Source organism: Malaclemys terrapin, chromosome 3 (assembly GCF_027887155.1).
Source record: "Malaclemys terrapin pileata isolate rMalTer1 chromosome 3, rMalTer1.hap1, whole genome shotgun sequence".
Lineage (NCBI taxonomy): Eukaryota > Metazoa > Chordata > Testudines > Emydidae > Malaclemys > Malaclemys terrapin.
This window is the reverse complement of record NC_071507.1, coordinates 12,873,722-12,888,433: the sequence shown is the minus strand read 5'-3', so window position 1 is coordinate 12,888,433 and position 14,712 is coordinate 12,873,722. Positions and strand designations below refer to the sequence as shown.

Sequence of the window (14,712 nt, the reverse complement as noted above, 5' to 3'; positions counted from 1 at the left end):
GAAATTCATAATTTGAAATTCTGTTCCACAATTGTGCTTTCTAACATTTAGTTTTGCAAACATGAAAAGTCAAAGCCTTCTTTTCATTTTTTAAAATTCATAATCAAAAGGGAATATTCCTATTCAAAAGGGGAATATAACTTTACCGAAACTATTTTATAAAACCTGTATGCCCAGGGTTTTTAACACCTTCACAGGGAACTGATTCTTATACCTAAGACTTGATTTATTCCTTCCACGTTAACTCAGCCACAAATCTTTCTTTATTACTAGCAAAGTATAATCAGATAACTCATTTAGACAATACTAATAAGATTGTATTATATTTATAAAAGAAAATTACATTAAATAATTTAGTTTATGCATATTTTAAAAAGAATAGCCGTTGAAACTAGCATTTTAACTTAATATCCACAATAAAATAAAAATAAAAAATAAAGTGACACCAACACAATGAAGATAATTTTTCTTCTTTGGTGTTAATGAATCTATATATTATCTATAATGAACCATATAATATCTAAATATACAGTCATGACCTAGCACACTGGCACAGCAGCAATGCATTGTACAAATTAGGAAAGCAATTCTGAACGACATGTTCATGTTCCCAGAGCCTCTGAAGTCTACAAAGGCAATGTGCACATTTGAAGCTACAGACTGCGACTAGCAGTCATTATCCATGTCCCAGATTAACCCTGAGAACACATCGCCACCAACATTGGAGGAGGAGGAGACTTTCCAAGCTGCTTTTGACTGCAGACATTTAATTGGTGGATTAAATATTTTATATGACAATCAGGTCTTTGGACAAGTAGGTAGCAGAGGGGCCTGCATACTGATGATTTATTTGTTATTGATATATTTAAAATATGACCCCCGACCACTCAAAAAAAATCACAAAGAGAAACAGTCAATATTATTCTCCGTTGTGTTGTTCTTAGAAAATATTTAATCAAATCTAATGAAACTGAAAACAATCCTCTGCTAGTGAGGAAATCAAGAAGAGAAGAGGTTATCGCAAAGCAGAAGACCAGCTGCACCTAGAATAATGTATTCCGTTCTCAGTATCACAATGCCAGAAAGATACAGACACACTGAGGGATGACAGTGAACATCAGTGAAGATGATCATAAGGCTCAAGCAAAATTTTGCAGGAATGATTAAAATGAATGAATATGCAGAGTTACTGCAGACTACCAAGGATGATGGTAGGTCGTCAACAAATATCTGAACGGTTAAACAGTAAGAATGGTGCAGAAATGTTTTAGGGCGGTCCAAAAAGATAGGCTTAGAGTTACTGAGATGAAATTTTAAAGAGGTAGCTTTAGCACTAGGTAAGAGCTAGGTTTTATTATTTATTATTATTAAAAAATATAGGAAAAATCTTCCCAACGAAGGCATCTCTTTCACTTGGAGATATTTAAAATTAGACTTAAGCACCACAGAATCGCCCTACATTGGAAGGAGGTGTACTAGACAACCTCATGGGTCTTTTCCATCTCTAAATCTGGCAAGTCTGCTGAGAGGTGCTGAGCACCCGCTGCTCCAGTTCACTTCATATCACTTCCTATTATCTCGGTGATGCTCACAGCAATTACAGAGTCCAGTGGTCACACTTCACTGATCTCTTCTGTTTTGAGAGTTATCGCTAGGTTCATTGCATTCCTCATTATATACTAAATCCCTCAAATTGGTAGAATCTTTCAGAATGCAAGAAACATTTTAAGTGTGAAAAATCAACTCCTACAAAATTATTGGAGGAGTTTTGCTCACAGTCTGATGCCAGAAGTAAAATAACTTCTAGCTCTATATTTTTGTTAAAGTCACCGTTTTTTTTTTTTTTTTTTTGTATTCTTGAGAATACCTTTCGTGCACCAATACGCACTTTTGCGCAGAACAATCTTGGAACACAGTCTGCAGGTGAGTCAACAAAGGATGCTGGAGGTGTCTAAAAGAATTAGCAGCTGACATTTATTTATGAATAAGAGAAGGTCATCAACCAACAAGAGGAGCACAGCTTCTAAGCCACATACACGCACAAGGCTTGATTGATAGGGATTAAACAAGTTTAAGGGTTCTATATACTGCCCAAATTGCCTTACTACCTCTTTCTGAATAATATTAACTAAAAGGGCATGTTTAGACAAGACAAGAGTGAAATCAGCAATATCAAGAAAGAGTTTTTTCAGGGCAGGCCTAACTACCACATGCTTGAGACACATTGTTATCTCTCTCTTTTGAGAGGAAGCATTCAACAATCTATACCAACAGCAGACCCGGTTCTCCCTCACTTGATTCTACAAGTGAGGGCATGGAACCAACTCACAAGTGGTAGCATGAAGCTCCTTCAGAATATTTGGGACCCTAGTGATTAGAACTGGTCAAAAGTCAACCAGAGGTGACGTAGCATTTGGACCACCCACACAACGATAGGATTCCATGGGTTCAGTCAATCCAATTTGGAGCCAATCAATCAATCTCATTTGTGATAAAATACATTGTTGTTTTTCAGAGAAATATTAGAGACTGCTTTCAGGCTATGACAGCAAGGTTCCTCAAACTCTCCACCAGTCAAAACATATCAGCTGGATGAGATTACACAGACACTATTGTGGAAAAGAAAACCTTCAGTATATCTACGCTGGTCCTGGAGCAATGAAGCAGCAGCAACACATGCTTCAGGACGGACTGTACAAGCCCACCTGGAGCCCTGGGTAATTACTTGCACCCTTCTACAGTTTCACTGCTCTGGAACCCAAACCAGCTCAATTAAAAGATAGTCTAAGCAACATTTGGTCACCCTTAGACAGTAATTTTTCATCTGATGCAGATCATCTGCATGCTAACATGACCTATGAGGATGATGTGCAGAAAAGGACATTCAGGAGCCACATCATCATAAGAATGGTACACCAACTGTGTACTATGTCTGAAACAGGCATGAGTTTTTACGGAAAACTGAAAATGATTTGCATGCACCTAAACAGTAAACTCGTGACCTCAACCTGAGCTAAACTGACCCCTGATATCAAACTGTGTGAAAAGATAGTCAGCGCATCTGTAGCAGGGCCCCCCTTTGTTTCTGCCTCTGCTCTGCTCCAAAAAAAACCCAGAGACCCTCAGATTCAGCAATAGCCACTGCAGTTTATTTACAGGATGCAGCTTGGGGGTTTCAGCATTAAAGGCTTCCCAATCTCTGCAGCCAGGAGGGAAGAGCTACCCCTCTTCTTCCACTCTCTGGCTTCCTTTCTCTGAGGCTTTCATGCAGCCCCAGGCTAATTAGGCTGGCAGCTGTTTCCCCTTTGCCAATCAGGCACAGGTTTCTCTCGCCAGCTCCAATTTACCTCCCTTAATTGGAGCTGACATGACAGAGGGCTGGCCCAGGAGTCCCAGCCCACCACTCTGTCACACCATCACAGCAGTACATTTTTCATCTGTCCAACTGCCAATTCAAACCTAAAGGGGTCAGGGTTGAATACATACAAAATGAGATGCACCAAGGAGAATTCTCTCCAGAATCAGGATTAAGCGTTGACTGCCCAGATGAAAAAGAATGTAATGCACAGTGATGAGCATTTACAAAACCAAATTTTGCTTTGAGGTCCTTGAAATAAAATTGAAATCTGAAATAGATGCTTCTAGCAGTCTGCATTCACCATCTGATCCTAAATCTTAATCCTAAACAATCATTTGCTAGTAGTTTAATGAAAATTGACTTAATTGCTCAAATTTGGGCATCCATTTTATGCAAGACTTTCTACTTCTGCTGGAAAAAGGGTGGGAAGGAGGACACCTTCTAGCTCTAACTGGTCTCAGCTCTTAAGATAAAATCAGCAAGTTGATTTTCATGAGGTCTTTTAAAGTGGCATACATCAGGGTAATGCTGAAATGAACTTCTCTTTAAATAGAATGTAGAAAGTATATTTTCTCTCTCCTTCATCAGAGAACATCCTTCAGTTGCATAGCAATGCCAGTTTTCTAGCATGATGAGCCAATAACTAAATGGGCATCATTTATGCAATCTTTTGAATCAGTGAGTAGGCCAGCTAAAGGAATCCAGACAATTTTCTGTATTTTCCACTTCAAGGCTATACCAATAAAAACACAGGCCATTTTAGTAATATCATGTCATTTACAAAATGAAACATAGCACTTGACAAGAGAAAAGAACACCTTGTAGATAGGAATGCTTTATTTTAAAAGCAGGATTCATTGCTAAATATGTCTCATCTCTCAAAGTGCCAAACACAATAACTTTTTTTCCTACCATTCAAACATCTGTCAGCTCGTACATCATATAGGCAGACTTACTGTCGAATTCAAAGAAAAAATAACAACAGGAAACCTAGATACATATGGAGGACTACAGAATATAACAGTACACACAGGGGACCTGAAGAACTTTAGTTCTCCCATTTGTGATAATATTTTAAAGGTATCTTTTCAAATACATCCACACTCAATTCACTGATTTAAATACCCCCACGTTTTGAGGAACTAAAAGGTTTTATCTGTAGACTAATGTCCTTTTTGACAAATATAAGCAGAATGAAACTTTTTAGACCAAATTAGGATTTTTTTAAATTTTGGCTGCATCTGCTGTCTTGAAGCCTAATCCAGATTCAACACCCAAAGGTTTAGGACACTGCTGCAGTAAAGAAATAAACTAAATAGGTGTACATCAGCAAGATATTAATGAACTTCTAGATTAAAGCCTTTATCCTCTTCTCCCATTTGCCCAGGACATACAAAATTAACCTACTGATGCACACCCTATTGTGATTTATGGCTACTGACTATGGCTTAATTTCCCTTTTTTTTTTTTTTTTCTTTTTACGAACCATTTGGAAAAAAAAAAAAGTTTTGAGAGGCTGTTGCAATGCTTCTTTCCACCACAAAATTCAGTTTCTGTAAGAAGAATCTGTCTGCACATTTATATAAAGGAAGTAGTTAAGAAACATGACTTTGACTTTTAACTAACTCCTAAGATTCCCCAGACTATACTTCTCCCTCCTATTTCCCATGAAGTTGGTCATCAGTCCCTGCAGGAATCAGGCTGGACTACACAGAAGTATGGTGCACCCTCCAGACTATGCTGCTGGACGCTGGGGAGAGATTGTGCCTTCTTGAGACACTATCCTGGGGTGACTGCAGCACCACGCACCATCCTTTGATCAGGGCTGCACTTATCTGACACAATCTAGCCCTTAAAAAAAATTAAGTGAGAGTTAATGTGGCCAGAGGCCCATAAAATTCCATCTAAAGGGCATCTGTGGGAAGAAGGAAAAGACAGTTTAGAACCGATCTTTTATCTCTTCCCGAAGCCAACAGCCTTTCTTACCCCACACTTGCAGAACAAATCTTGTTGGCAACCACAGGCCTCGGAAGTGATAATCTTACTTACAGATCTGCTCAGAGAACTCCAGAACCAGCACTCTGTTCAGCCTTGTTTGGTTAAAGCAGCCAGCTTTTGTACCGCTGATGGAGTACAGTGGCTGGGCTGGAGCAGAGTAGCACTGATGCCGAGTCTCTAGCACTGAGTCCAGGCATTGCTTCCAAGAAACATTTTTGCTTCCTCTGCCGTCTACCCATGCTGCTCAGTGTGCCAGCATGGGCAGCAACTCATGTGGGACCCTGCACATGTACTCAAGTTGTCAGCCTGTGCTGCCATGATTTTGCTGCTATTTGAGTAGGTCTACATGTGCTGCTGTCACACCTCTGATGGCAGTGTAGACGTACCCTCGGATGATCTGGTCTTGGAAAGAATGGATTTGTGACACCAGCTCCTGTCTGAAGCACCATTTGGAATTCTATAGCTATAAACCATTGTGATATGGGATACCAATGTATTGTCACACTTGTCCAACAAGCCAGTCAGAACATGGTTTCAATAACTACTGAACACAGTTTCTAGGCTTTTACACCAGCCCTCTGGACGATCATTCTCTTAAGAGAATGTGACCAGAGAAAACATATCCACTGCCTGGAGCAGAGTCACTGGGAAGCAACCACTTCCCTGTAGTCAATTTACTTTGAAATCTAAGTCACTAATAGGTTGGTGGCTTGCAACAACAAAAATATTTATTTCAAATAAAAATAAATGTATAAACCTCTTTTCACAAATTTATTTACAAAGCAATGCAGAAGAGATTTCAACGAGAATTCCTGAAATTAGAGCTAACTAGAATGTGTTTGAAGATGTTGATTTACTGTTGAAATTTCAATATACATAGAAACTGAGCATGGAAGTTAACGGGAATTGGAGTTCCAGAAGGACAACATGTGAGGATGTTTCTTCATTTAAAGGTTTTAAAACAACTGGTGGGACAAAGAGTAGCCCAGCAAATCCTGGGTACTGGCAAGCTGCCCACTAAGATAGAGCGGCAGCTGGTGAATATGACGTAAGTCTTTGCATCCAAAGCAGGAACTTTCTGTAATGAAACCCCAGCCCATTTGCAAAAGGCTGCAACTCAGTGAAAAAATCGGGATCTTCAAACACAATGTACTTAATTAAAGGATTTCAATTCAAGCCAAGATGACGTTATAATACCAGAATCAGAGAGACCGCCATATAATGAACAAGACCACTTAGATTGCCTGTAGTGATGCTAGTAGATGTTTAAAGGTGAGGATATTTAAATCTAAAGGGGTTACAATTATAAAACTAACGTCTTATTTAATTTTGGTAACATAGAAATAACACTACAAACTCTGGGCCATAAGGACATTCACGTGCTGTTCTGGATTGCCCCCAGGGGTTGTGAACTACTTAAGGAGGGAGAGAGCATATGTAAATGAGCTACCTGAATCAGGATCAAGGGAAACCTTTGACTTGCATCATAATGCTGCTGACATGCTAGTTTCCACTAATCAGAGAGTAGAGGGAAAAGGCGATTCTCTAACCTCTCTTCATTGCTGTTTGCAGGGTAAGGGCACACACTTCAGCGCACATGGCCTCTCATCTTCCTGGCTGAGTTTCATTGCTGAACTCTATGCCAGAAACAAGGGCTTTGAACCACACAGCTCCTTTTAATGTCTCCCCGGTTAGTTGATGCTAATTAGCCTGGAAAGAAACTACACAAGGACATCCGTGATTACCACTATGCCACCACATTTCATCTCAGTAAGTCCAATTGCCACGTGTGACAAAGAGGCCAAGATGATGCAGATTTATGTAGCACTCTATTAGAATAGGGTACAGTTTTGGTGGGTATAGAGTCTGTTTTTGTAGCGCTTATTAGTTATTTAAGATTGGTTCTACTGTGACATGGGACTGGCCTTCTGGAATTGTGGAGTTTTGTCTATTGTTGCTCATTGATCTTCAGCATCAGGTACACTCTCTTTAGAAGTAAAATATTTTTGTTTGTTTGTTTTTAACTACCAGCACTGCAAAAACAGCCTTCAACCTGACAGGTAAGCTGTGCTCTTTCCTGCTCATGCATTACCTCCGATAATAGAAATTGTCATTGAAATCAGCAGATATGGATTCTAGCTACTTTCAGGCAGCAGATCTGTTGAGTAAGAAGGGGTCATTTTTACATAATCACTTTTCAGAATAGTAATAGCTGCTTTCAACTACCTGAAAGGGGGTTCCAAAGAGGATGGATCTAGACTGTTCTCAGTGGTACCTGATGACAGAACAAGGAGTAATGGTCTCAAGTTGCAGTTGGGGAGGTTTAGGTTGGATATTAGGAAAAACTTTTTCACTAGGAGGGTGGTGAAGCACTGGAATGGGTTACCTAGGGAGGTGGTGGAGTCTCCTTCCTTAGAGGTTTTTAAGGTCAGGCTTGACAAAGCCCTGACTGGGATGATTTAGTTGGGGATTGGTCCTGCTTTGAGCAGGGGGTTGGACTAGATGACCTCCTGAGGCCCCTCCAACCCTGATATTCTATGATTCTAACTGCATTTTAAAAGCAAGATAGTGGCTTTAAGCTACTGACTTCAACTCGGGGGAGGAGAGCACAGAGGGGCCTTGGAGAAATTCTGATGGACTCCGTTCACTTGAGTAGCAGTGCCGCAAACCCTTGAAAAGATGCAATGTGTGTTCCCCTCCCCCAAACTCCACTTCAGTTCAGCTCTTTAACATGGTACGGGTTGCCTGTCTCATAGTCAGTGGCTGTCCTTGTGCTCAGGGAGCATAAGCACCGCAATTGTGTCTGGCCCCTGCACGGTCATGCAAGAGAAATTCAGCTCTTTTCGTCAATTACTTTTATTTTCTGTAGCCATTTGTTAGTGTCCTTCTACCCCAGGGTTCATTTGGAGTTTGCGGAGTTGAATCTCGGTTTGAAATTAGGGTTTGAAATCTGAATCTCAGCTGAAACAGAAACGTCCACGTGGTTTTGAATCAAACCCACAAATTGGCTTTTTCACTTGATACAAGCCCAATTTTCTTCAAAAATGTTCGAAGACCTTAGCAAATCTTTCAAGAAACCAGTCTGAGTGTTGAATCAAACCCTCAAACTAAGCGAGTTCTGCTTGGTCTCAACATTAATAAATTTCAGTTCTAGCATTTACTCCAAAGCTTGAGTACCAGAGACTTGTCTTAATTAGAATCTGTATTGCTTTTATGTTGTGTATGTACTTTAAAACTTCATGTAACTATTGGACAGCAATCTAAATAACATTAAAAACATTGCTGTAAATAATTAGTTTGTATTAGTAATCTTGATATATTATTTTCACATCATATTCATTCTGATCTTAAAAAAAAAAAATGTTCTCACCTACCTAATACCTAATTGTATCATTAAATGTTATAGTTCCCAAAATAAGCTGATAAACAGAGAAAAATACATCCAATACGTCAATGTAACATATTATATTTATTTTGTACTAATTGCTTTCATTATATCATTCTAAAATTTTAATTCTTTATGGCTTAATACAAAGATACAATACAATACAATAATATCCTATGCCAGTCCCTACTGATGGTGCTACAAAACAACCACTGTTATTGAGAACTGTTATCTATATGTCCACGTATTTACTGTGTGATGGTTGTTGCGGTACCATAGTATTGTATGTTTGGCCGCTCCTGGGGTCTGCCTTGACCAACATTGCACCCTCAGTCTAGAAGTATAAGACTATACTAAGTATACAACTAAGGGAGGACAGAGTCTTCTTTGTTCTGTATTTATATGACTGAGTGAAGAGTAGATTAATAATATTAATATTTTACCATTACTGGCAGTTTCCTTGTGCTAGGATGGATTTTACCTAATGATTCTTTTCTAGGTCATTGGCTTGGTGTGGGAGGTTTTTAGTGAATCACACAAAGGTTTCCCTGGAAGGGTAAAAATAGTAGTGTGTTTTACTGTTTGTGGTTTAAATAATCAGTGGGTTTTAACAAACAAGGATAAAGCTTCCTTTTGGGTGATTATTTCTTAAATATTGTTAATATTCTGCCTTACTCTAAGAAAAAGGATGTCTCTGACAAACTATGTAATCACAAGCTTCTCAACTAATATTTAAGCATGGATTTGGACAAAAAAAGTTATGGGGTCTACAAATACAGTTACTATTTGCAGCACTTCTCCCCACCCACATACCCCTCAATATGGTGGCACTGGAATTTTGGAAGGTAAATCTCTCTCGTTGTTTACTTTATATAATTTGATTTTATGATGGACACTGAAATGGTTTTATTCAAAGAGTTAGAGGAATCTATAAAACAACTACAAAAATATTTTTGTCTACGAAGGTCCAAAAATGAAACCTTGACACTGAAGAGTCAAACAACAGAAAAAAGGAATGGCACTTAAATAACATTCATCAGAATTTCTTGAAAATAGATCTAGACTTAGAAACTTGTGAATTTTACATTTTAAAGAGAATGTGGAGACACCAGATTCCTGAACTGCACTTAATAGAAGTTTGTAAATTTACATCTCCATTACAAAATACAGTTGTTTTCATAGTCCTGGCTTGACTTCCTGTTTTCAAAATATTATTAGCTGCAACAAAAGTGTTGACAAATCTTTCCAATCACTGCTAAACACTTAGAGCTTATCTGCATGAACACTCAGGGCGGGTCTACACTAAAAAGTTAGGTCAACTTAGCTACTTGCTCAGGGGTGTAAAAAATCCACACCCCAAAGTGACATAGTTAAGCCAACCTAACCCCCACTGTAGACAGTGTTAGGTCAATGGAAGAAATCTTCCACTGACCTAATAACTGCCTCTCAGGAAGGTGGATTATCTATGCCGAACGAGAGAACCCTCCCCTCAGCATAGGTAGTGTCTTCACTGAAGTGCTGCTGTTCCACTGCAGCGTTTCAAGTGTAGACGAGCACGGAGTTCATGGAGAGCTAGGGTGTAAATCTACCTCACACTAGGTTGCCATGAACATTAAGGGTCCATATGGAACTTGCTGCTGTGCACTCCAAGTTCCGTAGTGCACTTTGATCTACTCCCATTTCAAAGCAGGGTGGATCAAAGCGCAGTAAGGAATTTTTAGCGTGTGGCAGCCTGGTCCAAAAGGACAGTTAGTGAGGGATAGATTTACATGTAGATTTGTCTACATGATTCTGTAGACAAACCCTTAATCCTACAAAGCCCTATGCACATGCCTAACTTTATTTAAGCAATACCACTGAATTTCAGAGTGATTCCAGGAGATGCAGATTTGAGTAACTGAGGACCAAATTCTCAGCCCTCCATTACCCTGAATAGTTGAGCATATGAGGGGGGTTGGGGGAAGCATCTTTCCTCTCTGGCCCATGGGGCTGCTGCAGAACTGCTCTGTGGAATCTATGGTGGCCCCAGTGTGGGACAGAGGACCGATGCAACATCACATCCTTTGGCTCTATCCATCTCTCTGCCTCCATCAAGCTGGGCTTCATATGGCACAGGATGTCTGGACTGGTTTGGCTGCCAGAGGGACCTCAATAGACGTGAGGGCTGTATTTGACATGGGAAGGGGCATTTTGTAAAACCTGATGCTCTTGTTTCTATTTATCATTAATATAACATTGTAATTGTACTGCTTGTTAATAGAGATTTCTTTGTAGATTCCAATCATGCAGAAAATCTCACATTCCAGATCAGATACCTGGTCCCCAAGTTGAAGGTGAGGAGTTTTGTGACATAAGCATTTTTGACAAAGAAAGTCCCTCCTTGTCAAAGTTTTATACAAGTTGTTTATAAATCAGCCATAAAATTATATACAATATTGCATACTATTTCATTGTATTTCTATTGGTTAGGATTTATTATGTATAATTTTCTCTTCTTGCAGCATCATGAACTTGGAACAAATTTCTGGTCTTGCAAACTTGTTTCTGTTTTTGTACTGTGTGTGTGTGTGTGTGTGTGTGTGTGTGTGTGTGTGTGTGTGTGTGTGTGTGTGTGTGTGTGAGAGAGAGAGAGAGAATTCAGTACGTGACAGACTAGCCAGGGTGTGTGTGTATTGGTGTAAATACACACACACACACACACACACACACTAACTAAAAGAAAATATAGTAACATCTGAGGTGCTATGTATGGATCACACCGAGAAAATCTGAAATCCGTTCATTAAAAAAAATCTGTAATCCGTTCATTAAAATGAATCTCTGATGGAACAAACAATAAGTCTAATTGGCTACTATATCAAAAATAATTTTTTAGATGTACATTGTAAAACCGCAGTACTATTGTAAACAATTGTTCCTGTGGCATTACAGGAAGAAGATGCTACATCTAAGGAAAATGTCAACTTCATTTCAGTCCAAAACAAATTATAACAGCAACAACACTGGTTCAGGGAATTTTTAAGGAATTAATCACTAGCTAAGGTTAGTAGCCTGAGGCAAAGTCAAGCATTAAGCAGTAGAACGACAATCACATACAGCAGCTTCAAAATATTGTAGTTAACTCCAGTTTAATAATTTTGTTTCAACTTCAAAGAAACATATGAATTTAAGGTTGAAAGTATGATTCATAACTCAAAGGAAGAAAATATAGACATGTGAGAGTTCTACAGATAAATGGAAACGTACAACAGTAAAAAAAAAATTCTTTGAACTACATAAGGGGGAGATAATTGTGGTTTTCAAGACGATTTATCACTTTTAGTGATTACATAAAACTATACCCCAAAAAATTATAACATTAACACTAACAAACATATGGAAACCAAACTATTAATATGAAGAGAAAAGAATCACTGGTATTAAGCACTCTGACAATGCTGAGAGCCTCAGACTTCTTATTTTCTTCCCAATATAATCATGGCTTTGATTCAACTCATGCCCAGAATTCACAGTCCAGGATTCCTTATGAAAATGGATTATTAAATGAAGTTACAATGCGTTTTATTACTGGTCAGGTACTTCAATCAAAAGTAATCCCTATGGATCACACATATAAAAGGAACTCTTGCTCCTGTTTTCTAAAAAATGTTAGCCTGATAAAATATAGGTTTGATATGAATTGAGTCAGAACTAGATTCAGACCATTCTTTAAATGAGTAGACAATAGATTAAATACATTCTGAAAATATTTTCAATAGTATTAACTTTTAAGATAAACCCAAAATAAATAAATAAAATTAAACCAGAAAACTTTATAAATGTATTTTTCTTTTTTCAATAAAATTATTTCAATCCATGGTGTAATATCTAGAATAAATAGTGTATTTCACTATAAGGAAAAAAAAACACATTTGGTTTGGGCAGATCTAATATGTTGTTATACCGATTCAAAGAGCATATTGTTGGAAAGGCTTAATATTTATCTCTGTAGGCCAATAAAGAAAGAAAGTTTTTCTACTTAGATGAGTTTCTTATTCTTAAGCCTAAATACAGATAACCTGGCAGTTTGTCTCATATAGTATATATTTTTTAGAAGTAGTTGGATCATGTAATTTTACACTTTTCTTAAAGAAAACTGCACAAATTAAGTAAGTTATCTAAACAACGCTTTGTTAAAAGTATTTTAAAATCTTTATTTCAAGAATATATACAGCCTATGCAATTTATATACTAAGATTGAGAGCAGAGTCTTTCAGAAGAGAACTTCCATTTATTATATACCATCACGTAAAATCTACAGAACCAGTTAAATATTAACATATAATGGAAACGATATATGCCTTTTTTTAATCTCAAATTCATATCAACAACATGGCAGAAACACATTTTAATCCTGGCTCTGTGAGTATGGGGAAATAAAATTAACTCCACTTCCTATCTATACCCATCTGTAAATGGAGATAATAGTACATGGATAAATACTGTTGTACTGAGAGGTACTGGTGACTGCACGAATCACAAACCTCTGAGATGGCTGTGAACACACCCTTCAATTAACATAGTTGTCAGGATGAGTTAATCAGATCCTGCTCCCCTCCATGCACCTAAGACAAAAGGAGTTGTGAACCACCCAGGAGTTTGGACTGAGTGGGCAGAGAGTTTGTTTTTTGTTTTTTGTTTTTGTTTTTTTTTGCTGAGTTCTGTTTGGTTTTGATGTGTGTGTGTGGGGGGGAAGAGAGTGTGAGGGCAATAACACAGAGAAACTGAGAATAGACAGAACAGATTGGCAGAAGCAAGAGAGAGGCAAAGGCAAAAAGCAAGAAAGCCAAGCAGTAGCAAGTGAGCACCAAAAAAAATAATAATAATAATAAAAAAAAAAAAAGCTAGAGAGCACTTTTGGGGCTGTTGGCTGAAGAGACTTGGTGCTGTAAGCTAGACACTGCCCTTTTTGTTCTTGGTTCCTCCTGGGTTCAAGAAGCAGGACTTTATTCATTCCTTGCAAATAAACAAGGCCACATCAAAGAAAATACCAGACTCCACCAATTTCTATGTCCAACTGGAACATCCCAGGGCCCCAAACTTTAACTAGCCACTTGGGTTGAAAAGGGGCACTTCATTGGGGCATTATATGAGTTAAATTATTTTTGAAAGCACTGGTGAAGGAAAGCTAATGAACTGAGCAAAACTATCACTCTTTGCATAGGCACCTCCCCCGTGGGTGCTCCGGAGTTGGAGCACCCAAGGAAAAAAATAGTGAGCACCCACCAGCCGATCAGCTGTTCGCACTCAGGGAGGGCGCATTCAGGGAGGGGGCGGAGCAGGGGCAGGAAGAGGTGGGGCAGGACAGAGAGCCTTGGGGGAGGGCATGGAGTGAGGGGTGAGAAGAGGTGGTCTGCCTCCTCTGATACAGGGCTGATTTAAGTGATAGGTTACATATCACCGTTAGTAGCTTTGCAATTTCATATCTCAGTTACTCCAGAACTCTTGGATGAATACCATCTGGTCCTGGTGACTTATTACTGTTTAATTTATCAATGTGTTCCAAAACCGCCTCTACTGATACCTCAAACTGGGACAGTTCCTCATATGTGTTACCTAAAAATAGCTTAGATGTGGGAATCTCCCTCACATCCTTCATAGTGAGGACCAACGCAAACAATTCATTTAGCTTCTCCACAATGGCCCTATCTTTCTGGAGAGCTCCTTTAGCACCTCGATTGTCCAGCGGCCCCGCTGTTTGGCAGGCTTCCTGCTTCTGATGCACTTAAAAAATTACCGTTAGTGTTTGTGTTTTTTGCTTGTTGCTCTTCAGAGTCTTTTTCAGCCTCCCTAATTATACTTTTACACTTGATTTGCCAGAGTTTATGTTCCCTTCTATTTTCAAGTGTAGGATTTGACTTCCAATTTTTAAAAGATGTCTTGGTCTGTAACTGTCTCTTTTACTCTGTTTAGCCATATTGGCATCTTACTG

The 14,712-nt window shown here is 38.7% G+C and overlaps 1 protein-coding gene across 3 annotated transcripts in view; it reads right to left on the bottom strand.

Annotated features, from left to right (window-relative positions):
* The window catches only part of MACROD2 (mono-ADP ribosylhydrolase 2), a 1,284,297-nt gene that overhangs the window by 1,025,013 nt on the left and 244,572 nt on the right, over positions 1 to 14,712 (bottom strand). The window lies entirely within an intron of this gene.